The 24,385-nt window shown below is 43.2% G+C and overlaps 1 protein-coding gene across 3 annotated transcripts in view; it reads left to right on the top strand.

Annotated features, from left to right (window-relative positions):
* The window catches only part of ZHX2 (zinc fingers and homeoboxes 2), a 67,174-nt gene that overhangs the window by 1,907 nt on the left and 40,882 nt on the right, over positions 1-24,385 (top strand). The window contains exon 1 of one of the 3 annotated variants that reach the window (XM_075582290.1): positions 17,832-17,974. The exons of the other annotated variants lie outside the window; for them this stretch is intronic. The gene's annotated coding sequence lies outside the window, so the exon portion shown is untranslated. Of the gene's footprint in view, positions 1-17,831; positions 17,975-24,385 lie in introns of those variants that run through there. 3 annotated transcript variants of the gene reach the window in all.

Below are 24,385 nucleotides of genomic sequence, written 5' to 3'. Positions count from 1 at the left end.
TATTTATAAATGTACTGTTTCACTTTCTTTTAAGAATGATTTTTTTTTGTTTTATAGCATAAATTGTTTCTATATTAAAGATGCAAATAGCTTTCAAACAATCTGTTTAGCATCTACATTTTATAAGCCACTTCAATGTGTGTGTACGTGTACACGGATTGTATGGTTGTTCAAATGTGACACCAACGTTTCGGTCCAGAATGGAACCTTCCATACCTATCTCAATGTCTTGTGTGTGTGTGTGTACATACACACACACACGTGTTTTACATCTCTTGCCCAAGTCTAGCAACTGTAAACACATAGAAAGTGGATATATATAGATAGATTGATCCACTTTCTATATATATATATATATATCCACTTTCTATATGTTTACAGTTGCTAGACTTGGGCAAGAGATGTAAAACTTTGTGTGTGTGCATAGGAGCTGTGTTTGCTCAGTGTATGCGCTATACAAGACATTGAGAGAGGTATAGAAGGTCCCATTGTGGACCAAAACGTTGGTGTCACATTTGGACAACCATACAATCCTTCTTCTTTTTTTTTTTTAAAGCCACTTCAATGTGTGTGCGTGTTCACACTGGAAGTAGAGTGAGAGAAAAAAATGTATATGCTAAACAGATTGTGGGAAAGCTATTTGCATCTTTAATATAGAAACAATTTATGCTATAACACAAAAAATAATTCTTAAAAGAAAGTGAAACGGTACATTTATAAATAAATGAGAAAGTAATGATAATCCATGTCCCATGGTATCGCATCCACCTGTGAGATTTTTTTTGTTTTAATCAAGATCAGTTCTACAATGTATGACTTTTTTAAATAGTTATCAGCAGTTTATTCCTTGCTGTAATATGTAGTTTCTCTGGTTAGGTGTATGACGTTATCAACATGAATTGTCATCTACAGACCTGGCATTGGTAGGGAATTACAGGGCAGCATTGTAAGATTTTCTATGCAGGGACTTCTTTCACTAATACATATGTATGACAATTTTAACTCCGATGCAATGTGCGTTCTGTAAAGCTTCATGTCCATAACAATATATATATATATATATATATATATATATATATATATATATATATATATATATATATATATATATATATATATATATATATATATATATATATATATATATATATATATATATTTCACGCTGTGTTTAAACCGCTGCTGGTTTTATGTATTTGATACCACTCGGGGAAGAAGACCGCAGGGTCGAAACGCGTTGTGGTGTAGCGCAGACCAATGCCTCCTGTAGCCTTTACCTGGACTTGACATGCAGTGGGACCCTCGGTGACATGTTTTTGCTACCTCGTTACATCTAGCAGTTGGACCACCTTCTACCTACCTCTGGCGATTCAGACCATATATATGAGCTAAGTATTGGTACACATGTTTGATGACATGTTGGATCTTTGATAGGGGAGGAGGGGTCACAGTTAATATCCTTGGCAAGGTGGATTTTCCTCTTGCCTTTGACTAATACGCATACAGTTTGAGTACTTTTTTATTTTTATCACTGCTATTTGTTTTTGGGGTCCAAATATTAGCATGTTGCTGCTTTAGGGACTAGTGGGGGAGGTTATAATTCACTTTGCTATTATTGACCGGCCGGTCATTGGTTACCCGGGGAACTTTTGTACCCAGAGTGACTTGTATTATAGGTATTATCTCCTTTAGGTTTGTGTTTTGGTCTGTTTTCATGTCATTTGTTTTTTTTTGTTGTGTTAGATGTAGATTAATAATAAAATTGAATTTAGGTAATTTAACCTGTCTGCATCTGATTGTATTTGTTACAAGACATGTCTTAGTGCTTCTAATAGGGGTTCCGGTGTCCTTTTGTGTGTCTTATAGTTTCTGTCCCCATAGCACCGCCAGTCCTGCTGATTTTATATAGGGATATTTTCTGGCTTGTGACATTTGTTTAATTTGACGGTTGTTCTGATTGCGGTATTCGCTGTGTGTGTGTGTGTGTGTGTGTGTATACATGCAACAGTTATGTCTCTGATTTATTTATTTTATTTATTTTTTGTTGTAATCACTTTTTTCTTAGGCCGCTAGAAATTATATTGTATAATAAGCTAATACAGTATTTTCAAGGTAATGCCATCTTCACAACACACAGACTAGCTTTTGCCTCATAATGCACCCCAGATATTGGCTGTTTGGTGTGCCAACTCGTTTGAATACCTTCTGAATCAATGTTCCTAGTTACATGGAAGTGTTGAATGAAAACCAAAAGTTACTGGGGATATTGGAACCTTTGGATTACAAATCCTGGTTCCATATATTTTTGTTGCTGTTGCAAGCATATAATACATGTGACAATCTGATCTTTTGACATCGTGTGTTACAATAGACTTGATGAAGTAGTAAACCTGTTATTAAAGAACTCGTATGTAAACACTCACTGGGAATGTGTTTGCTTCGTATTCATTATCCAAAAATAACACGCTAAGCAGTAATTCCACCACTGTAACAAGTCGTCGTTCACTGATGTGAACCTTTTATAGGATAAATGTTATGGGTTTATGGCTGCACACTCAATATTCGGACCATAGGTGGGGTTGGAATGGATGCTATTAGTCTGACCTGTGAAGTTAAGAGACTGGGGTCCTATTTAATATGCTGGGAAGTGATTATTTTCTTTGCTTGGGAGAATTTTGAGTTTCAAATCATTGATTTGTAATCTTTCAGAGTGAGGGGGAAGACTCCTTTGCAGTATATTGAATACTGACTTAAAGCTGGTGGACACAAGGAAATTATCTGCAATGTCCCATTTAAAACCCATCTTTCAAAAAAAAAAAAAAAAAAAAAAAAGACATGCATTAAAAACATTGTTTTATGAAGGGTTCTGTTCAAATAATTAGTGTAGATTTATTTTAAAAAAAAATTTCTCTGTGAAATTGTCGAATAACATTTTAATCGGGGCCTTAATCACCAACTGTAATCCTGCCAACACACTGCTGCCATTTTTGGTTGTCAGTGTATTTTGCTCACAAAGGTTTCTTTATTAAACTGTGATGGTGCCGGTTGGGGCACTATTGCGTGGAAACGCCTGACTTCAGTGGGCGTTTCCGTCAATCATTCCCTGATCGGCACTATTGCAGTTTAATGAATAACCCCAAGCGTGTCGTATCCCCTCCATTTTGATTCTATTACAAAATGTTGTTCTATTTCGCTTCATGGCCACTTTTATAAAATAAGCGTTTGTACTTTTTTTTGTTCTTTAATCAATAAAAACAGCCATTCTCTTTTGCATGTAAAAAAAAAAAAGGGAGCGCTCGAAACGTACGATAATAAGCACGTCTGTCATATATGTTCTGTATGGTGAAAGTTAAATACCCTACAATTACAGCAGACATAGCGGCCCAGTCGAACAGTTTGGAAGGTAGCGTGCCGCGCCCCCTCCCCACAAACATTTTGAATAAGAAGAAAAATAGCATGGTAACAACTTACTTACTTACCATGTTTTATCATTTTTAAAGTAGCAACCCCCTTCAGAAGCCTATATAAATTTAACTCATATAATCTTAATATCTTGTCCCCTGAGTGTTTTTTTTTTCTTTTTCATTTTTTTAAATTTTTTAATTGCAGGGGGGGGGGGTTACTGCTGTTAATCACAATATAAATAACGATATACATATTGTTAAAAAATCATACTATTGAAAAAAATCTTTAGCTTCTGAGGTTACCATGGGAAGAGCTTCATTTTAAGTTCCCTGACATTTTAATATTGAACAGTCTCTTGTGTCTCCCGAACGAAGCGTCAGAAAGCCACTAATCTATTCCGGCTCTCCGTTACCTTCGGAGGAGTCGCTCGTCTTCGTTAATGATAACCAGAGATCTATTGCAAACGGTGCACTAAGCAGGTTTAGACCTTCATTGGATGATCCATTAGCTTTGGGATCCAGAGACTCATTAAACCATAAAACAATACAACTCAAAAATACAGCAAACTTGCGAAAGGCAAAGACCAATATGTCGCTGCTATATACGGCTCAACTGAGCACAGGGAAACCAGGCAGTGTGCGCTAAAGTGTTTAAAATGTCTCGCTGTATAATTCTAAGCAGTGATTTTAATATCGGCAACCAGAAGAGAAGTTGGACCCGCGGTAGGTTCAAGGTTATGGAACTAGTCAACTCCGCCAAACAGCTTGTTATTTAGGACAGGGGTGCTCAACTTCAGTCCTCAACCCCTCCCCCCTCCCCCCACCCCCCCAACAGGTCAGGTTTTAAGAATATCCCAGCTCTTCCGCACAGGTGATTCTTAGGCACGTTCTATAGTGCCGGGCGCGTGCTGCGCCGTGCGAGCGGATTTTTAGGTGACTGACGTTAGCCTTTCTATAGAAGGGCAGCGCGCACGCACGGCAGGGAGAGGGGAGCCGACAGACAGCGCGAAGATGAAAAAATTCATCTTTTCGCGCCGCTGCCTGCGCTCAAATGTGTGTGTGTGTGTGTGTGTGTGTGTGTGTGTGTGTGTGTGTGTGTGTGTGTGTGTGTGTGTGTGTGTATGCGTGGATGCGTGGATGTGTGGATGTGTGTTTATATGGATGTTTGTGTGTGAATGATTGCAGAAGTGAAAAAAAAATATTAAGTTTATTTTTTCTTTAAAAAATCTATCTAGGACTTACATTCACTCACACAATCCATGCACTCACACATACTCACACATACTCACACATACTCACACATTCTCACACATACTCACGCATACATACGCACACACACATACTCACACATACTCACACAACCCATGCACACACATACTCACACAACCCATGCACACACATACTCACACAACCCATGCACACACACATACACACACAACCCATGCACACACACATACACACACACACATACACATACCTTACCTGCAGCTCCCGGCACTATATACAGGAAAAGCATGCGGAACGTGCACGCGCGTTCGCATAGGAACGCACGGCCGCCTCCTGTATATAACAGCCCTTAGATCTCAATAAGAGACCACAGCGGAGAATGTGGTGGCTTCCTGTTGGGTAGCTTGCTGTAGGTGATTTTTAAACGTCCATCTTGTTTCCCCTGCAGGAAATGGTACCAGGAGCACCTTCAGAGAATACAGGGGGTCTCTGGAGCTGGAATTAATGCGGTTCATCCCTGCGGGACCCCCCCCTCCACCCCCATGTTTCCCATCTATGCTAACACACATCTTTAATGTCCTTATTCAGTGTGCTGTGAAGCAGCTTCCCTGTGTTAAAGATTTTCATCCTTTCATTTGAACCGTCTTGTAAAGTGAATTAGGTTGTAATAATATGGCCATAGCCAGTGATCCAGCCTTATACACTGATGAGGCCCAAAAAGTCGAAACAGCTGTCTGTGAGTAGGTTTACTGGCAGTGCACTTCTTTAACCCATGCTGTGCTAAGGCCGTACCTCTGAGGCAGGCCATAAAGCGCGCTATTTTTGAAAATTCTATTGGATTTGTTTTGCAGTGCGACGGCCGCGTCACGTGAGCGGTTCAGCCAATGAGGTCGAACTGCTCACGGCTCCCGATGGTCTAGTGCGTTTTTTCGCGCGTGACATCACGCGTGCACTGCAACTATAATCGCAGCCTTATAGGGGTCGATGTTAAAATGGATAAGCGGCAAAAAGAGACACTGGTGCTCGTTTGCATGTCATTACCCAGAATCCTTTGCTGCTGTGGAAGCGTATGCTGAGAGATAATTGGAAAAGGCAGGGTTGTGGACCTTACTGAGGCACGTGGATGTGCTCATAATTTAATTTTTTTTATTTGTTGTAATAAAATGACAGCATCAAGCTATTTTCAGTGTTTTATCTAGTGTAATAGTTGTTCAATAACTTAAGTCTTCACAGCCTAACGCTCCTATTAACAACAAATGTCACAGAATAAAAAATACACCTTGCTTGCATCAGTTTGTGAATAATGAGCGTTCCCTACCTAACCCCAATGCTGCAGCAATCCCAATGCTGCTCGGCTGAGGGCAGGCGCAATATACGAGGTAAATGACAAACCGTTAAGAATGTGTTCCCTTTTTTTTATTTTCTTTTTTTTTAACGTTCACAAAATCTATAAAGTCAGAATTAATTGTTGAAGGTAGAAAACTATTGCAGAAATCTGTAGATGTGTGTGTGACTTGGGATAAAAGAAGCATATGATGTGTGTGTGTGTGTGTGTGTGTGTGTGTGTGTGTGTGTGTGTGTGTGTGTGTGTGTGTGTGTGTGTGTGTGTGTGTGTGTGTGTGTGTGTGTGTGTGTGCGCTAGTAAGTAGAACTGCATCTAATTTATTTCTGTTGCTTGTCTGTTAAGCTTTTTATTTTTTATGTTTATAAAGCTGCAGTTTAAGCAATATTTTTTTTTTAAGTAAATCAGTTCTGTACTATGAGAAAATACATGTAGCATTTAACAAAATAAACAATTTTAAAGACATTTTTAATGTATTCTAATGTAACAGGCATTTTTGTTCCTATAGCAACCATATACAAAGTCACATCCCCTTCCCCTTCTGAGACAGCATCAACTTTGTGAGCCCTGCCCTCTCTAGCAGTGAACCAATTGAATCTAGTGCCTGCCTGGTCACATGATCTCCCTCACAGAACTTTGGCTGTAGAAGATTACCCAAGATGCATTTAGTGAACCCCCAGCTGAATTTCGGCAATCGATTACAGAATGGATCGATCAGCAATTTAGTTAATCACTTGTCAGTGTGTAGATTGTATTGATGCACATATTGCATGGATTTAAAAAAAATAAAAAAAATTAAACGACAGGTTGAACTGCAGCTTTAAAGAATAATACAATTACCATCAACAGGCCAGGTTTGCAAGGAGTCTCTAACATGTAATTAACCAATAAATATAAGGCAACTTGGCCTGAAAACCCTACCTGATGTTGGATCTTCAAGGCTGAGCTTCGACCACCCAGCATGCAATACATTGTGTTGGACACTACAAATGTGTGCGCTTTTATTTGTTTTTTTGAGTAAAAACACGCCCACTTATAAGGGCATCGCAATACTTTACAGTTAAACAAATGAAAATAATATACAATTGTTTTGTTAGCCAAGAAGGAAGAGGTAAGTTTCACACCAAGCCCAAAAGAGTGGTGAAGTAGATATACACCTGAGCTCTGGCGGTAGCGCGTTCCAGACCACTGAAGCTGCACATGAGAAGGTCCGGCCACCCACCCAGCGTAGGGTGCTGTATGGTTGGCACCGGTGACACATGGGACCCCATAGCCATCTGCTTGGTCCGGCCCTGCAGGAATGTGGCAACCCATTGTAATGCAGTCCCTCAGGCGGTGCAGCGGCACCGCATGATCAATTGTCGAAGGCTGCTGAAAGGTCCAACGTGACAAGGGCAGAAATACAGCCCTTGTCCATGGCCATCAATGTGTCATCCGCCACACAGAAGTGCTGACTCAATTCCATGAGGCTCTAAAGCCAGACTGTGTGGGGTCAAAGAAGCCAGCCCTTTCCAGACAATCTTCCATCTGGGTGAAAACCACCCTCTCCAACATCTTCCCTACGATGGGAAGGTTGGAGATTTGAACGATAGTTGGCGATAACATCAACACCTAGACACACTTTAGTCAACAGGAGACGGACCAGCGACTTTTTCAAAGGCCACTGGCACCTCCCCCACAGTGAGGGATCTATTGATCTCTACCAACCACGGAGCCACTGCATCAATGGTCTCTTTAAGGAGCCATGATGGTCAGGGATCCAGGTCACCAGTGGTCCAGTTAATCCCAGCTGCAATTGAGAGGAAATCTGGGATTGAGATAATGCTGAACACTTCCAAGACCAGCTTTGCCTGTGGGGTGAGGTAGACCGCATGATCCATTGGGAGATGAATAACAGCATGGATGCGTGCGACCTTATCAATGAAATTCACCACATCTTCTCTGTTGGACAAACCACGATGGAGGAGCAGTCTGGATAAACCAGGCTGCTCACCATCCTGAAGATTTTTTGCTGGCTGATTCCTCGCAGTGTTGATCCTTGGGCGATGTAGGCTTTCTTCGCCCTGGGAGACCGCACCCTTATACCCCCGTTGACATACCTTCCAGGCTGTCCGGTCAGCATCCTCGCGGCGTCTCAACCACTGATGCTCTTTCCTTCTGAGAGCCTGCTGAAAGTCACGAGAATACCACGGCACATTTGTGGATCTGCGAGCAAGCATTCTCCGAAGAGGGGCCAGTTCGTCTGTGGTTGCACGGAGAGCCAAGTTCTTCCTGATGCAGACCGAGATGCCCGATGCAAATGAGGAAAGATTGGCCCCCAAGGACAGCCCTAAACCTAATGGGCTCAAGCAGCCTCCTAGGCGGTTCCCAAGCTGCATTGGTCCCACCACTCTGTTTAAGGAGCACCTCCAATTTGAGCTTAGATCACCCAGTGATTTGTCTATGGGGAGGAAAACTTGACCTCTTCAACTGATACCCGCCTGCGCGAAGATCAAGTTGCGTGTATGACTGTGCTCATGTGTCGGGCCATGCACAAATTGAATAAATCCCAGGGATCCCATAGTATCCAAAAGATCCCTAGCCTCCGCATTGTCTGAGTCATCAACCCACATATTGAGGTCCCCAAGCACCACAGAGCGAGGAAACTCCAGTAATATGGGAGTGACCACATCCGACAACTGAGACACAATCACCCCCGTGTCCAGGCGGCCTGTACACCAGGGTGAAATACAAAGCTTGATTGTCTGCATGGCACAGAAAACAGTCAAATATTCAAAAAGACTTGACCCTGGGTAGGAGGTGCAGACAGGGCCAGTGTGATGGCGGTGCCTGTGCACCAAGCCCCGTGTTTACAGCGTCCTAGCGCTCTCCCCCATGACCATTTAAACTTGACTGTGGGGCCTCTGTAACTCTTACCTTCTCCGGCGGCATTTCCTCCTGCATGGTACATGACAACGTGATGGCACAATGCCATTCAGCGTCGCATTGACATGGCAACGCGATGCCATTGAGCTACATATTGCCCTGAATACCCTACCTGTTGTTGGATCTTCAAGGCTCAGCTTGGACCACCCAGCATGCAATACATTGTGTTGGACCCTAGAAATGTGTGCACTTTCATTAATTTTTTTGAGTAAAAACGCCCCCACTTAAAGGGACATTGCAATACTGTTAAACAAATGAAAATGACACTGAGCCATGATGACTGGACCATGCTGGGGGAGATGCCGGGAGGAGGATATGCCAAAAGATGATGCTGCCGGAGAAGGTAAGAGCTGAGGCCCCGCACATGTCCCTGTACCGAGCTCCGCAAACATCCCAGCTGGCCCTTGGGCTAAAATATTGCGGCTAATCCCCCACCCGCTCCTCCTTACCCACCCTAGGAACATGCAACACAGAGTACCCGTCAGGGACTAGGTCACACTGTCAATTTCAGCAGTTACCTGTAATATACTAGATGTTATTGTCTTGGGTCAATCGTCTCCTGCACCAGCAGGGCACAGTGGATGACTGACTTAGCATTTATAAGCATGATATTCAGAGCGGGCTCCTCTAGTTTGCTGACAGCTGTTATCTGGATTCTGGTTCCCAGCTGGAGGGGGATTGATTTCAGGACCCCAGCCTGCCAGTCCTCCTTTCCTGACAACCTCCACCTGTGGTACTTGAGAGGGCAGTGGGTGTCCTCTGAAATGAGGACGGGATGGAGATGCCCAAATACATGCTTCCCGGCAGCATGCCTCCACCAGTCCTTCGCCCACCCCATACCGGGAGGAGAGAGAGAGAGAGAGAGAGAGGAAAGGAGCCAGTTTGGTCACCGAACTCTCCATACCACACACTGGCAGCAGGACCCCTTACACACCCATGTCCTTAGGGCCACATAAACAGTTCTCCTAAAACAGAGACAATGGATAGAAAATGAGTGATCATTTAACAGGCAATAGTCCTGGATACATATATTAGGCGATAGCTTGGTGCCCTAGCCTTGGCCCATCCGTCCCACCAAGGTCTATAGGTGGCACCCTATAGACTTTGCAGAAGCCTTGTTCGGCGGCTGTTTGCAGAAGACTTTGAGTGCTTGCATGGATGGAGTAATCATGGGAGGAATGTAAGAGTGAACGAGAAGTTTTGAGGAGACTATCTAGTGTAGAAGTTATGGTGTGGGGGAAGAATGGGACTTATATGGAGCAGGGCTACAAGTGTAGAAAATAAGCTCACCCAAAGCTGTCCAGTAATATGAATCTGCAGATCGAGTTCCTGGAAGATAGACGTCCACTTCCTGTATAACTATCTGTCCTTTATAAATGTTCCCTTTGAAATGCTATGCTCACCCCAGCTGTGCTTCGCCCATGCTATCTTCAGACTTCTACTCAAACAGTCACCATCAGGACCATCAATTAACAGCGTCGCTGCATTACAGACAGGACATTTGGCAGACTATTTAATATAACATCACAATAAACCACAACACTTAACATACCAAATTAAGGAATAGACATTTCAGGAAGGGGCTTGATTTTGATCAGAGTTGCTCAGGTGAATCAAATGATCATACCAAATGAATCCTGTATGTTCTTTATTCCGTACCTTCCAACTCAGTCCAGGGGACCTTGTTGACATGATCCAGGTTGCTTTACGCTAAGAGAGAAAAGTGGTATATGTGGTGCTCAATAATTGAAACAGGTTCCACATGTAGGTTGTAATGACATCATAAATCCACAATTGGTAGTCCAGTTGCCATGGAGTGCCCCCAAATGAATATGACAAAACTGAAGGGGAAAGTGACTAGTGGAGTCAGCTGGACATCCACAACCATGTACACAATATAAGAACCCAATCAGTAATGATAATAAAGGGGAACAATGTCCATGAGAGACGGGGTTAAATAAGGCACTGCAGCACTTTACCTGTACTGTCCAAGGGGCACTCTCATCATCCTCGGTGTGCAATCCATCTGATGTAGATATAGGAAGGAAATAGGCGTAGATAGAGCACAGCTCCAGACATCCTGTAATAAATCTCCAGGGAAAAAAGACCTTGATAAAGTACTCTTTGTACAAAACGCGTAGGTGCGTTCATTGTCTTTTTTCCCCCTGTATGTTTAGCTAGCAATAAATAACTTCTTTTTTTGTTATTCTTGGAGTGGCCTGGTCTTTTTCCCTGGAGATTTATTACAGGATGTCTGGAGCTGTGCTCTATCTACGCCTATTTCCTTGCTTTACGCTAAGGCCTCGGATAGAGTTGGCGCGCACGACTGAGCGCATGGCGTCACGCGCCTGCTGCAGAGGCGATCTGGAGGAGGAGACACGACGGGGAGGCGTGTCGGAGGGTTGCCCGTGATGTCACGTTAAGGGTTTGCCCTCATTGGCTGAAACGTTCTCACGCGCACGCTCTATGGCCTGCCTCCAAGAGGTACGGCCTCTTGTTCTCACGCGCGCTCTCTATGGCCTGCCTCCAAGAGGTACGCCTCTTGTTCTCACGCGTGCTCTCTATGGCCTGCCTCCAAGAGGCACGGCCTCTTGTTCTAACGCGCACGCTCTATGGCCTGCCTCCAAGAGGCATGGCATCTTGTTCTCACGCGCACGCTCTATGGCCTGCCTCCAAGAGGCATGGCCTCTTGTTCTCACGTGCACGCTCTATGGCCTGCCTCCAAGAGGCATGGCCTCTTGTTCTCCCGCGCGCTCTCTATGGCCTGCCTCCAAGAGGCACGGCCTCTTGTTCTCACGCGCACGCTCTATGGCCTGCCTCCAAGAGGCACAGCCTCCTGTTCTCACGAGCGCTCTTTATGGCCTGCCTCCAAGAGGCACGGCCTCTTGTTCTCACGCGCGCTCTCTATGGCCTGCCTCCAAGAGGCACGGCCTCTTGTTCTAACGCGCACGCTCTATGGCCTGCCTCCAAGAGGCATGGCCTCTTGTTCTCACGCGCACGCTCTATGGCCTGCCTCCAAGAGGCACAGCCTCCTGTTCTCACGAGCGCTCTCTATGGCCTGCCTCCAAGAGGCACGGCCTCTTGTTCTCACGCGCGCTCTCTATGGCCTGCCTCCAAGAGGCATGGCCTCTTGTTCTCACGCGCGCTCTCTATGGCCTGCCTCCAAGAGGTACGGCCTCTTGTTCTCACGCGGCCTAATATACCAGAGTTTACAAGACTGGTCATATGAATGGGTCATTGCGCCTCTGCTGACCTGGGGTTAGTTTGCAGGTGTTTTGATGGGATCTCATGAACCATCAGGAAGAACAGTGTGCGTTCTTGTACTGATTCCTAACTTCTATATTTTATAAAGGCTCGGATACTGTAGCAATGCTGCTTCTCTTGATGTTGGACGCTCAGTAGGGGGGGGGGGGGACATGAAGGTGGCTGTGAAATATAGAATGGCAAAAAGTGGACTTTATCCGTGTAATTGGCTTCCTTACAAAGACGCAATCGGCCATATACTGTCTTTTATGTAATGTAGTGAAAATGTAATGTTTTTTCATTTTATTTTTCCTGGGGTATGCCTAGTTCTCTCATCAGCTGTTGATCTGTGAAAAATCTCAGCATACAAAGAACGAAAGGGGGAAAACCTATTTACCTGCAGTTATATGGGCTCATCACCAAAAGACATTAACCAAAGCTGCAGTTAAAGCTGCCGTTTTTTAAAAACATTTTTAATTTATTTTTTACATTCAATATGCGCATCAATACAATCTTCACACTGACAAGTGATTAGCTAAGCTGCAGATCGATCCGTTCTCCTGTGATCGATCGCTTTGCTCTGGGTTATTTAATTCAGTTACTGCTGCGCTACATTACCCACAAGGCAAAGTTCTGTGTGGAAGATCATGTGACCAGACGGTCACTAGATACAATTGGTGCACTGCGAGGGCAGGGCTCCAGAGCCTGTCTCAGAATGGGAAAGGGGTGTGACTTTGTAAATGGTTTTTATAGAAACAAAAGTGCTTGCTACATTAGAATACATTTTATAAAAGTCTTTAAAAATTGTTTTAAAAAAAATGCTACAAGTATTTTCTCGTATTACAGAACTAAAAAAGATTAAAAAAAAAAAAAAAAAAACACACCCATGCAGGATATTGCTTGAACTGCAGCTTTCTCAGAGGAGAGGTTTGAAATCTTTATTTTACCATAGACCCCTTTTTTTGTCCCACATTACTTTTTACTAGTGTATAATAAAAGGTCAATACATGCGTCCATGGACCCTTTTTTTAACTGTGGTTTAAAAAAAAATACTTGTTCTTCAGCTATTATTTTTTTAAGGAAGCCGTCATCTAAAGTTAATCTATTAATCATGCCATTTACCTCCAATCAGTGCAAGTAATTACCTAGGACTGAAGGGAACTAACTCATATTAAGAAGTGTGTGTGTCGGCGAAATTTGGCAACATCTTTAGATATGGGATATGTTTGTCCTCTGCTTCTGTCACTCAGTGGAAGCTCATGAATATTCATGAGCACTCCTGCACTGACATGTGCTAGAGGGAGGGCAGGGCTGACAAAGGGGTGTGCCAGGGCTTGTGACAGGACATGAAGGGGCAGTGCCTTAGCAAATGGCTGTTAAAATAGAATACAAGAAAATTGGTCTTTCAAAGTTGTTTTTTTAAAAACAGAAAATGCTAAAAGTATTTTTTCTTACTAAAGAACTGATTTATTAAAAAAAAAAACACATGCAGGATATTGACTGAACTGCAGCTTTAATGTATCCATAGGCTCCATATGCTCTTTTTATGTGCTTTGCCTAATCTCCATTGTGAGAATCTCTGCTGCTTGGTATCCACAGGCAAACTCATTTCACCACCACTTTGAGTTCTTTGGGAGAAAAACAAACAATTATGTCTTCATTAGCCAAATGCCTAATAGTGGACAATAATTGCATATTTTAGATAAATACATTTTATAGGATCCTTTTGAAATGTAAAACACTACAGAATCCGCAGCAGTTTTTCATTTGAACGATGATGATGGTCTATCTAAAGAAGCTAATTACACAGATAGGTTGTTGTTTGTTTCCCTCTTCCCCGCCCCCCCCCCCCTCATTGAGTAATCCCAATGCAATTGTTGGCTAATCAGGTTTTCATTATCAGCAATATAGTGGCTCTGGTCATAAGAGGTCTGGAACCCAGCTCGTTACAATGGCCCGAGTTCCCATCGGCACGGGAGGAATCGGTGGAAGTAATGCATCTGGTAGCAGCAGGGGCTGATCACCATAATGTGGCCTGCAGGCTCCAGTTGGACATCACTGGTTTTTTTTTTTTTTGGTCATGGACCTGGTGGGGGGAAGGGGACATGCATTGTTGAAGGGGGAAAAAAAGCACAGTATGTGTACAGGCAGTCCTCGGTTATCTGACACAATGCGTTACTCAAAATGGCGTTGGATAGCGAAACGTCTTAAAGCGAAACACGTTTTCCCACAGGAACACTGTTTAAATGAAAGGTCTCGTTCCTGAAAGCATTTTTAACACTAAAATACACCAAATATTTTACGCAGGCAATAAGATATGCAGCACACACATAAATTATGTAGTGAGTTATATAATATAATATATTACACACACACACACACTCTCTCTCACACACACACACACACACACACACACATATACACACATACACACACACACACATACATATATGTGTATATATATATATATATATAGTGTTTGACAAACCTATACATTTGCACGCCCCGGGCGAGTGGATTTAACATCGTGGCAAGCTCCTATTGGCCCAAGTAGCACACGTGTGGTACTAGGTGGCGAGTAGATTTTTTGGTGATTTGTCGACCAGTGTGTGTGTGTGTGTGTGTGTGTGTGTGTGTGTGTGTGTATACATATACATATATATATATTATATACATATATATACATATACACACACACAAAAAAAAACAGAGCGCACGCCCCATAGTGTAACATTTAATATGGGGAGGGAATGGTGGGGGGATTAAAAACACTCACAATGTACAAGTGTAAATAAAGCCGTTTGTGATATATAATCACCACCGGGGCAGGTAACGTCTCATGACAGGTAAGCCGTCCAACATCAATACTGGAACAAGGCACCCGACAGCGTTAATCCTTTCAACGATCACTCGAAGTCCTCCATGTAATATGGTATCGGAGCTGGCCTCAATAGTACATCATGCACTCTCCGGCCGTAAAGCGTGCATGCAACGTGATGACGCGATGTCGCAAGGTACGTCCCTGACGCGTTTCGTTGCAACAAATGTAGCTTTATCAAAGGGAATGTCCCTGAACAGTAATGGCCGTGCTAATATACTGGAGTGTCTCGGTCGTGGTAGGTGCATCAATTATCAAAGATTCCCCCCCTAAAGGGAACCAGAGTGTAACGGGAATCAAAGGTGGTCATTTAAAAGAAAAATTGAATAGAGAATTAAACAATCACTCAAGCATATAAGCACTGTCATATAAATAACTACAAAATACAATAACAACATCTAATACTACAAAAAAGCTAAATCACCACAATATTATAATATAAAAATAATAATTAAAAATTATATAATGATTATTAATCAAAATCATAAAAAAGGCTACAAATATTAGTGTTACAAATCTTCTTAAAAATTATGTGTGTGTGTGTGTGTGTGTGTGTGTGTGTGTATATATATATATATATATATATATATATATATATATATATATATATATATATATATATACACAATCATAAAATACATATATAATGTAACATAATACCCATCAATATCAACCCATTCATCTGATAATATCCGTGTGTGCCAACATACCTGCACACGCACAAACACAAATACTGTGTGTGCGCAAAGAATGTATACTAAAGTGTGCACGCATACACAGGTACCAAGTGCTAAAAGTATATAGCTAGACAGGATATAAATATATCAATAAATAAAATAGGAACAAAATGAAGAGCAGGTGTGACAAGTCTCTACACTAACATCCCACATCAAGATGGCCTTGAGGCTGTCCGGAGCAAGCTTCAGCAAACAGAGGCCTTCATAGGTCTCCCGGTGGAATCCATCTTATTGTTAATGGAAGTGATACTCAACAAAAACTGCTTTCAATTCGAAAAGAATTTCTATCTTCAACTCAGCGGTACGGCCATGGGTTCAAACATGGCGCCATCATACGCCAACCTGTACATGGACGTTTGTGAACAGACGCACCTGCTAAACGATGCCCCATATGAGCAGCACATCAGGAAATACCTACGCTATATCGATGACATCTTCATCATTTTGGAGCGGCAGTGACATCGAATTGTTGAACTTTGTTAAATATTTGAACAATATTCCCTCAACCATAAGGTTCACTCTATGTTACAGCGAGGAGGCGATTCCATTTTTGGACAAGAGGGTGTACAAAGATCATGGCACTTTAGCCACTTGTTTGTACCATAAACCTACTGACAAGAACACTCTTTTATATGCGTCAAGTCACCATCCAGCACCCCTAAAGAGGGGTTTGCCATATTCGCTATTATTGCGAGTTAAACGCATTATCCGTGACCCTGAGAAATTGGATGAGTCGCTAGTCTCCATGGCAACTCGTTTTGTGGAAAGAGGGTACTGCCCAAGGGATGTGAAAAATGCATTAGAGCGCGTTAAACCTATGGATCGAGACACTCTACTTACTCCTCGCCTAATGAATGAACAGTCCAACAGATTTAATGTTGTCACTACATATAGCACGGCATCAAGGAACATGCAGCGCAGTGTGCGACAGAATTGGCGCATTTTGGCGAGTGATGAAAAGATCGGCCAGTTGTTTCAGGACCCTCCGCTTTTCTGTTTCAGATGTGGACCCAGCATAGGGGACATTATTACGCAAACAGATCCGATTGACAAATATGCCCAGCCCAAGACATGGTTAGCTATCAAACCCGGGTCATACAAATGCAGGGGATGTACTAATTGTCAGTACATGCAGATTGGGCCAACATATTGTCATCCGCATAGTGGTGTACGTATTAAAATTCGACATCATCTTAATTGTGAGTCAAAATGTATAGTTTATTTGATCAGATGCCCATGTAGCTTTTACTATATTGGCAAAACAGTTAGGATGTTGAAGGAGCGAATCGCTATCCACCGGTCCACTATCCGGAAAGCGCTCATGGCTACGGATGATCAGGACTTTAAATGTCTGCCGGTTGCTAAACACTTCAGGGACATGGGACATTCGCTTGCGACATTCCGGTGTATGCCAATTTTGCAAGTGCAGGCATCGGCACGGGTCAGTGACAGAAACAAGCTTTTGTTGCAGCAAGAGGCAAGGTTGATTTTTGAGTTGAAAACCGTTGCCCCATATGGGTTAAACGAGGATCTCAAACTGGGATGTTTTTTGTAACAATATTTTTTGATGCTTTGTGATGTTTATGAACTTTTTGGACAGTTTTGTTTTTCTAATTTTTTTTTGTCTTTATTATATATTTTTTTTTTTTGACTGCATTTGGATGCGCAGTTGATTTATATACAGTTTGTCTCCATGGTTTTGTCTTGGTTATACTCCCATCACTATTTTCACGTTACAGTGGGTGGTATTTTATGTTTAGATGTTGGTGATGTTTGGTGACACACATCTTGTACACTAGCCATACTAGTTTTAATCTTTAATTCCCAAGGTTCTTTGATAAGGCTCTGATACATTTGGGGTTATGTTTTGATAGGTCTCTAGTGACAATTGATTTGCCCATAGTAATAATGGGCAGTTATATTGCAGTGTTTTTATAATCTGCACTGTGTAGTACACCCAGGTACCTGTGAGCGTCGCTGTTGTGCAGACATCGCTGTGTGTTTGCACTTGGTGGTTACATGAACTCACTGGTCACACTGCACACGTGCAAGTGCAGTGTGACGTCACACGACGGCGCCGGGGGTTGGCGCGGTCACGGTGCCTGTGTGAATACAGCAGTGCAGATGATACTGCAAGATGGCCGTGCGTTCCAGGAGCTGATTGCGTGTCACCAACGCCACCTGTTTGTGTCTGCATGTTTGCAATTGGTTTACACGGGTGAGTTTGATTATTTTTTGATTGCTTTGGGTATATATGTTTGTTCACTGGCACTCTTTCAATGCACATCCCTGAGGAAGGTCACATGTAGCTGACCGAAACGTCGGATGTAGTGTCTTGGTTTTGTTACCTCAATGTATTGACATTTCAACTTGGCTGTGTGCTGTCTCTTCTTTCCGGATCAAGTTCTGGTAATATCTGGTGTGTGTGTGTGTGTGTGTGTGTGTGTGTGTGTGTGTGTGTGTGTGTGTGTGTGTGTGTGTGTGTGTGTGTGTGTGTGTGTGTATATATATATATATATATATATATATATATATATATATATATATATATATACAGTGTTCGACAAACCTATACATTTGCTCGCCCCGGGCGAGTGGATTTAACCCCCGGGCGAGTAAATATTGGCCCAAGCAGCACACGTTTGGTACTAGGTGGCGAGTAGATTTTTTTTGTGTGGCGAGTAGATTTTTTGGTGATTTGTCAACCACTGTATATATGTACACAAACAACATTGCAAAGCGTCGTAAGAGCGTCGGATAAGCCGTTTTGGCGTTGTATAAATGAACATAGGTATGCGTTGGATAAGCCATTCGTTGTAAAACGAGGACTGCCTGTATATGAATTTGTGGAGTTGCTGATCAGCTGCTGCTGGGATTAGGGGGCCAGCGGCTATAAATGGCAGAGGACCTCATTACCCCCCTTTGTTCTCACAGGGGCTGGCAGGGTAGGGGTTAAAAAAAATGTGTATTGCCAAAATACTTGACCCTTCGTCCTATTTGCTGTGTACGCTGGAAAGATGGACTCGCCTCATCCTTCAAAGGTAGATCAAGATTAAAGGAGCAATTCGAGGTGTTTTTTTATTTTTTTTAAATATAAATGGAAAAAATAAAATGATCATAGGGTTGAAGCAGGGGATCTCCGGAGCTGAACCCCATTAATTTCCGCACCAGGGATCCCGCTGTTTCTAGAGATACTTGCCTCCTGTAGGGGGTACCGGGTATCTCGGCAAAAGCTTACAGCTCCCGCTACACGTGGGCCAATAGGAAGCCTCGCCGGTTGACGTCACGGCTTCCTATTGGCCCGCAGGACGCGGGAGCTTTGAAAGCCGCCATTACATGAACCCCAGCTAGTCGAGCGACTCCCAGCACCTACTACGGGTGGAGCAAAGTATCTCCGGAAGTAGCGGATACCAAAAAGCCGAAATTAATGGGGTTAACCTCCGGAGAGCCCCTGCTTCAATCCCACGTTAAAATTAATGAAAATAAAATTGCCCGCTCGGATTGCTTCTTTTTTTTATTTTTATTAGGCAGATATAAAATGTACATACAAGAAAAGATATACATAGCCTAATACAGAACATTTTTGTATTTTTTGGGGGGGAAGGGATGGCAAAACCTGTTGCCCGAGTCGGGTGGCCTACCAGTAACGGAGAGGCCAAGAAGGGGGGGGGGGGTGAGAAAGAGAGAAAAGAGTGGGGGGGGAGGGAGTGTGTGCCCTGGTTGCTGGTGTCCCTTTTGGACGAACTTCATAGAGTTACTGATTATCAAACGCTTCTTTATCTGTATTGCCTTATCTCCTTGTTTCTTCCTTGGTGAGCTTAATTTTGGATTGCTTCTTTAAGGTGCAATTAAAAATGACTATCTGCCTATAAAGTCATTTTTTTTAAATATTTTGGGGCTTGGTACTTTATAAATCCCCTTATAATATTGACGTTTTTTATTTTTATTTTTGTATTTAGAAGGGCCAATTGTTGTACAATCTTTTTCTGCTATGTATGGGGGTTACCTTGTTTTTATCCTATTGAAATGGAGAGGTTTCGGGTTCCTTTTTAGCCAGAAAAAGAACATGGTTCATTGAAGCCAGTAAGGTTGGAGGTCGGAGTGATCGAATTTCCATAGGCATCCAACTATAAGAATTGTATTGGGGAAACTACGTACGTTTCCAGGGCCTACAGGGCTTTGTAGCAGGTTTGTCACTTTGTTTAATATGTTCTTGTCACAAAATGGAGGCTGTTTTTTTTTTTTTTTTTTTTTTTTTTAAATGAGCCACGCACAGCTTTCCTTTCAACGCCCTTTCTGGTTAAGATGTGCTGTGTGCGTTGGGTTGCTCAGGAAGCTCCTGCTTCCAATAACTCTGGGTTATATGGTACAGTTCTTCACTGGAATTCTTGGCCGTGTCCCTAGACTGCCTCTGTGCTGCGGAAGACAGTTTTTGCTCAATATAGAACAAGCCTGGCTATGCTCGTCTTTGTGGGCCGTGCTGATTATATGCCAAAGGTGACATCACAAGGCCTTCATGAGTCACGATTTCATGTCTCCTTTCTAAAACAAGGCTTGTTTGTGTATTGGTGTGGGATACGTACTCTTTGTAACTGCTTATACATTTAACTTGGTCATCTGTTACTTTTGCCATTTAACGTTTGTGTAGAATATAATGTCTTGTGGCAGACTATGCTGGTGTAACATTTATAGCATTCAGAATTTTCTATAGATTATGTAGGAACATTAAATCTGCAGTAAAAGCAATATCCTACATGTTTTTTTTATCAGTTCTGTACTATGAAAAAATATTTGTAGCATTTACAAAAAAAATGTAAAAACATTTTTAATGTATTCTAATGTTACAAGCATTTTTGTTTCTATAGCAACCATTTACAAAGTCACTTTCCCTTCCTCTTCTGAGACAGGCTCTGGCACGCCCCTTTTGCCCTCTCTCCAGCAGTGCACCAATTGTATCTAGTGCCTGCCTGGTCACATGATCTTGGCATCTTTGGTCCTATTCTGCTGCACTGACCGTGATATAAAGAACCCCCGAGCCCAATCTTCAGCCGATCGATTACAGGAGAATGGATCGATCAGCAACTTAGCTAATCGCTGGTCAGTGTGCAGATTGTATTGATGCACATATTGAAGAGAAAAAATATATATATATATCATATAAAAATATTACTTGTGAGCACATTCACATGTCTTGGGTCTGCAACCCTGCTTTTCGCCATTATCACCTAGCATACAGTGCTTCCACTGCAGCAAGGGATTCTGGGAAATTACATGCAAATTAGCACATAGTGCCACCTTTTCTCAAGTCCACATTACATGAACAACCCTTAAGCCAATGCATGCTGCTTTAAACACAGCTTTTAAACATAGGCTGGGATGAGATGTAAACCCACTCACAGACAGACTGTTTCGACCTTGTGGGTCTCATCAGTGTGAGGTTGGTTGTACTGGCTTTGCAATTTGAGACATGAGTAGGCCTTCACCACACATTATTTAGGTTATGGAAAGGGTATGTGTATGTGTATATATATATATATATAATCACACACACACACACACACACACAGCAGCTTGGACTGCAACTTTATGGCTACGGCCCCAGTGCCTGCGCTGCACCTGAAGCAATGACGATGGTGGTTTTAAAGTGTATATTAACTCTTAACACTTACACGGCCTTGTGCAAATGCTGTCGCATCAAGGTATATTTTGGTCTTCTCCTCTCTGTTTTGTGGAGTTTTTTCTTCGCTCTCCGTCTGCGCACTTCTTCTTCTTCTTCTTCTTTGATGTAATATCACCCTCGGGATAAACGAATGAACATATGATCAGAATACATTAACAGTCTCAAAGTGTCCCAAGGAATGAAAACAGGGCTAAAACACACTGTAAACACTCACACGGACAAGTGTGAGTGCAATCTTTGGGGAGGTTTCTTTAAGCTCCAATGAACGGTTTAGCCTCTCCAATAGGGATAAAAGATCTCTACTTAAACCAAGTAGGTAATGGAAATGAAATGGATAATTTACAACAGAGTACTAATACTCACACGGCCAAGTGTGAGCACACACTTGGAATTGTATCTTTGTTGCTCCTCCTGCAGTCTCCAAATCTTAGTCCAAAGAAAAATAGGGTGATAAAATCTTGCCCCAGAAAGGTAAGGAAAGGTCTTAAACCAGGGGTAAAAGCCAAGATCTTTATTTAAACAAATCAAAAAAAGCGATAAACAAAGAAGTGCTACAAACTAAAAGAGTAAGTAGCGCTAAAACAGATATAAAAAAGCCTACGGGGAATATAATGCAGGACTCGTGGTTTTGCAGCAAACTCCCTCCGCGTCTGGATGCAGTGCTGCGCTTCCCTTGTCCCACTCCAGACGGTGGCTGTGAAGGTTCAAAACGCTGGGGGGGGTTTTGAGCTACACGTTTCGCCCTTTCTTGGGTATCCTCAGGCTCCGTAGCTAGAAAGGATTTGGCTCATAGCGTCATCTATATATGCTTTGGCCGGTCAATCCACTACACCCCCACTCTGCTGTCATCTATTGCGTCGTTGTAGTAAGGCTGCACCTAATATATTCCTAATTCAAGGAGAGGTAGGCCCCGTGTGGTGGTATGTTATTAACCCTTTACTGCCGTCCCTATCTATGATTAAAATCGTGACATATTATATGACTGAATTTCAAGCAAATGAATCTCTATAATAGATACGTGACAACCTCATTAGGTGGTGAACTGTTATTAAAACAAGACAAATCTCGTGTGGTGTATTTAAATAAAGGGGATAGCTGACGAATATATACATTTAAACAATTCGGATGTATTGGCTCATTAATGTAGATCTAGCATATTATAAAAAACAGCTAATTGCTATGTGAATTGCTTATAGATCCTTTTTTGGGGTTGTTTGAGTCACAGGAGGAGACCAAGAAGCGGAGGGATACCTTATGAACTTCTAAGGTTGTAAGTATACCTTTTATCCCATCTTTTTCATACACACAGGTAGCGGCCGGGTTCTCTCTTTCTATCCTGCGCTGCACCTGCAAGGCTGGCGACGCGTGCAACCGTATTCCCCAGTCTGCAGTGAGCTGGGGGGGAGAGTGATGGGGGCGCGGCCATGACGTCACCCGGCAGGTTCGCCCTCATTGGCTGGACCGCTGGGGGGGGGGCGTGCCCATGCGCTCCGTCGCTAGGTCTAATCACAATTTTAATGTGAGTCTGAAAAACGCACCCCGGCGCGGACACCCCCCCCCCCCTCGCAGCGGGCCCGGCCCCATTGAGGCCTGGCTTTTGGCGCTGCAGTAGCCAGTGAGGACCAAGCCTAGAGCAGCAATCCCACATTCCCCCTTATTTGTATATGTAAAGCATGTGACCATGTAGAACTACATTCTTACCTACGCTGGCAATCGTTTGTTGCTCCTGTTATAATATCTGTCACAATCCTGATTGTGTGACTAACAGAATGGCTGTTTCAGTTAGTGTAAGGCCTCGGACATGGTCAAAAAGACCGTACTGAGGCGCGCTGAGGGGAAACATTATCCCTATCAGCGCGGCTTTAGACGGCGCTTCCGTACGCGCGTGGAAATGCAGGAGACAGGCCAGTTTAAATTTTGCCGCTCATGCAAGCGCAGGGCCAGTTACGTGACTGCCAGAAGCCAATGGTAGTCCGTGACGTCGGCGCCCTAGGCCCGCCTCCAGGCCCGCCTCCCACCCTGCACACAAGCGCGCTCGCTGACGCTCATGCAGGGACAAGAAAAATCTCATGCGTGAGCAGGTGAGCATGAGCATCAGTGCTGCCCAGCGCCGCTCCCTGCACCATGTCCCAAGCCTAACTCAGCAGGTACACTGTATCCTTATTTTTACTACGGTAACATTATCTATTGTTACAGTTTGCAGCCCAAACTGCTGGGAACATTGGCAACAAATGATCACAAACCGGAAAGTGTTACAACAATCTTGCACTGCTGGGGAGGTGTGTAAAACCTACAGAAATCAAAGGATGCTTTAAAATTAATTACAAATGGCATTGTTTAATATTTTTATTCTTTAAATACAGTACGTATTATCTCATACGGGGGGGCGCAAACTTTTTTTCCCCTGTGCCCCCCTGCCGGCAGTTCCCCTTTCTCAGCGCCCCCACCCCTGTTTACCTCGGCTCCGGCGTCATGACGTCATGTTTCCATAGCAACGTGACGTCACATGACCTTGCCATGGCAACGTGTCTAAGAAGCCGCCGAAGCCAAGGTAAATAATGTTTATAGAGGCCTTTGCTGCTCCCCCGGCGCTTAATTTAAGTGCCTTCGGGAAGTGCGCAGAGCCTCTGTAAACCCCGCCCCCCCCCCCCCCCCCGCAGTCAGTCTCGCGCCCTCCAGTTTGCGCACCGCTGATCTAATACTACAGAACTGGTTTATTTAAAAAGAGAGATTTCACATGTTTGGCTGTTTTTACGTTCATTGCCCCTGGAAGAAGGAGTTTTGAGAATGTTTATACGTTGCTTGTAGTACTGTACATCCTGAGATGACGTTGTTTATGCGCAGAGTGGTCAGGCCTCAGATGCAGGAAGTGGTGGTGTTAGTGGTGATAATTGCCCATCTTCTACAGTGTATGAAGCGCCGAGAAACTCCCAACTCTGAAAGATTCGT

The sequence above is a fragment of the Ascaphus truei genome, chromosome 2 (assembly GCF_040206685.1).
Source record: "Ascaphus truei isolate aAscTru1 chromosome 2, aAscTru1.hap1, whole genome shotgun sequence".
NCBI classification, from domain to species: domain Eukaryota; kingdom Metazoa; phylum Chordata; class Amphibia; order Anura; family Ascaphidae; genus Ascaphus; species Ascaphus truei.
This window is presented reverse-complemented; position numbering and strand designations above follow the sequence as displayed.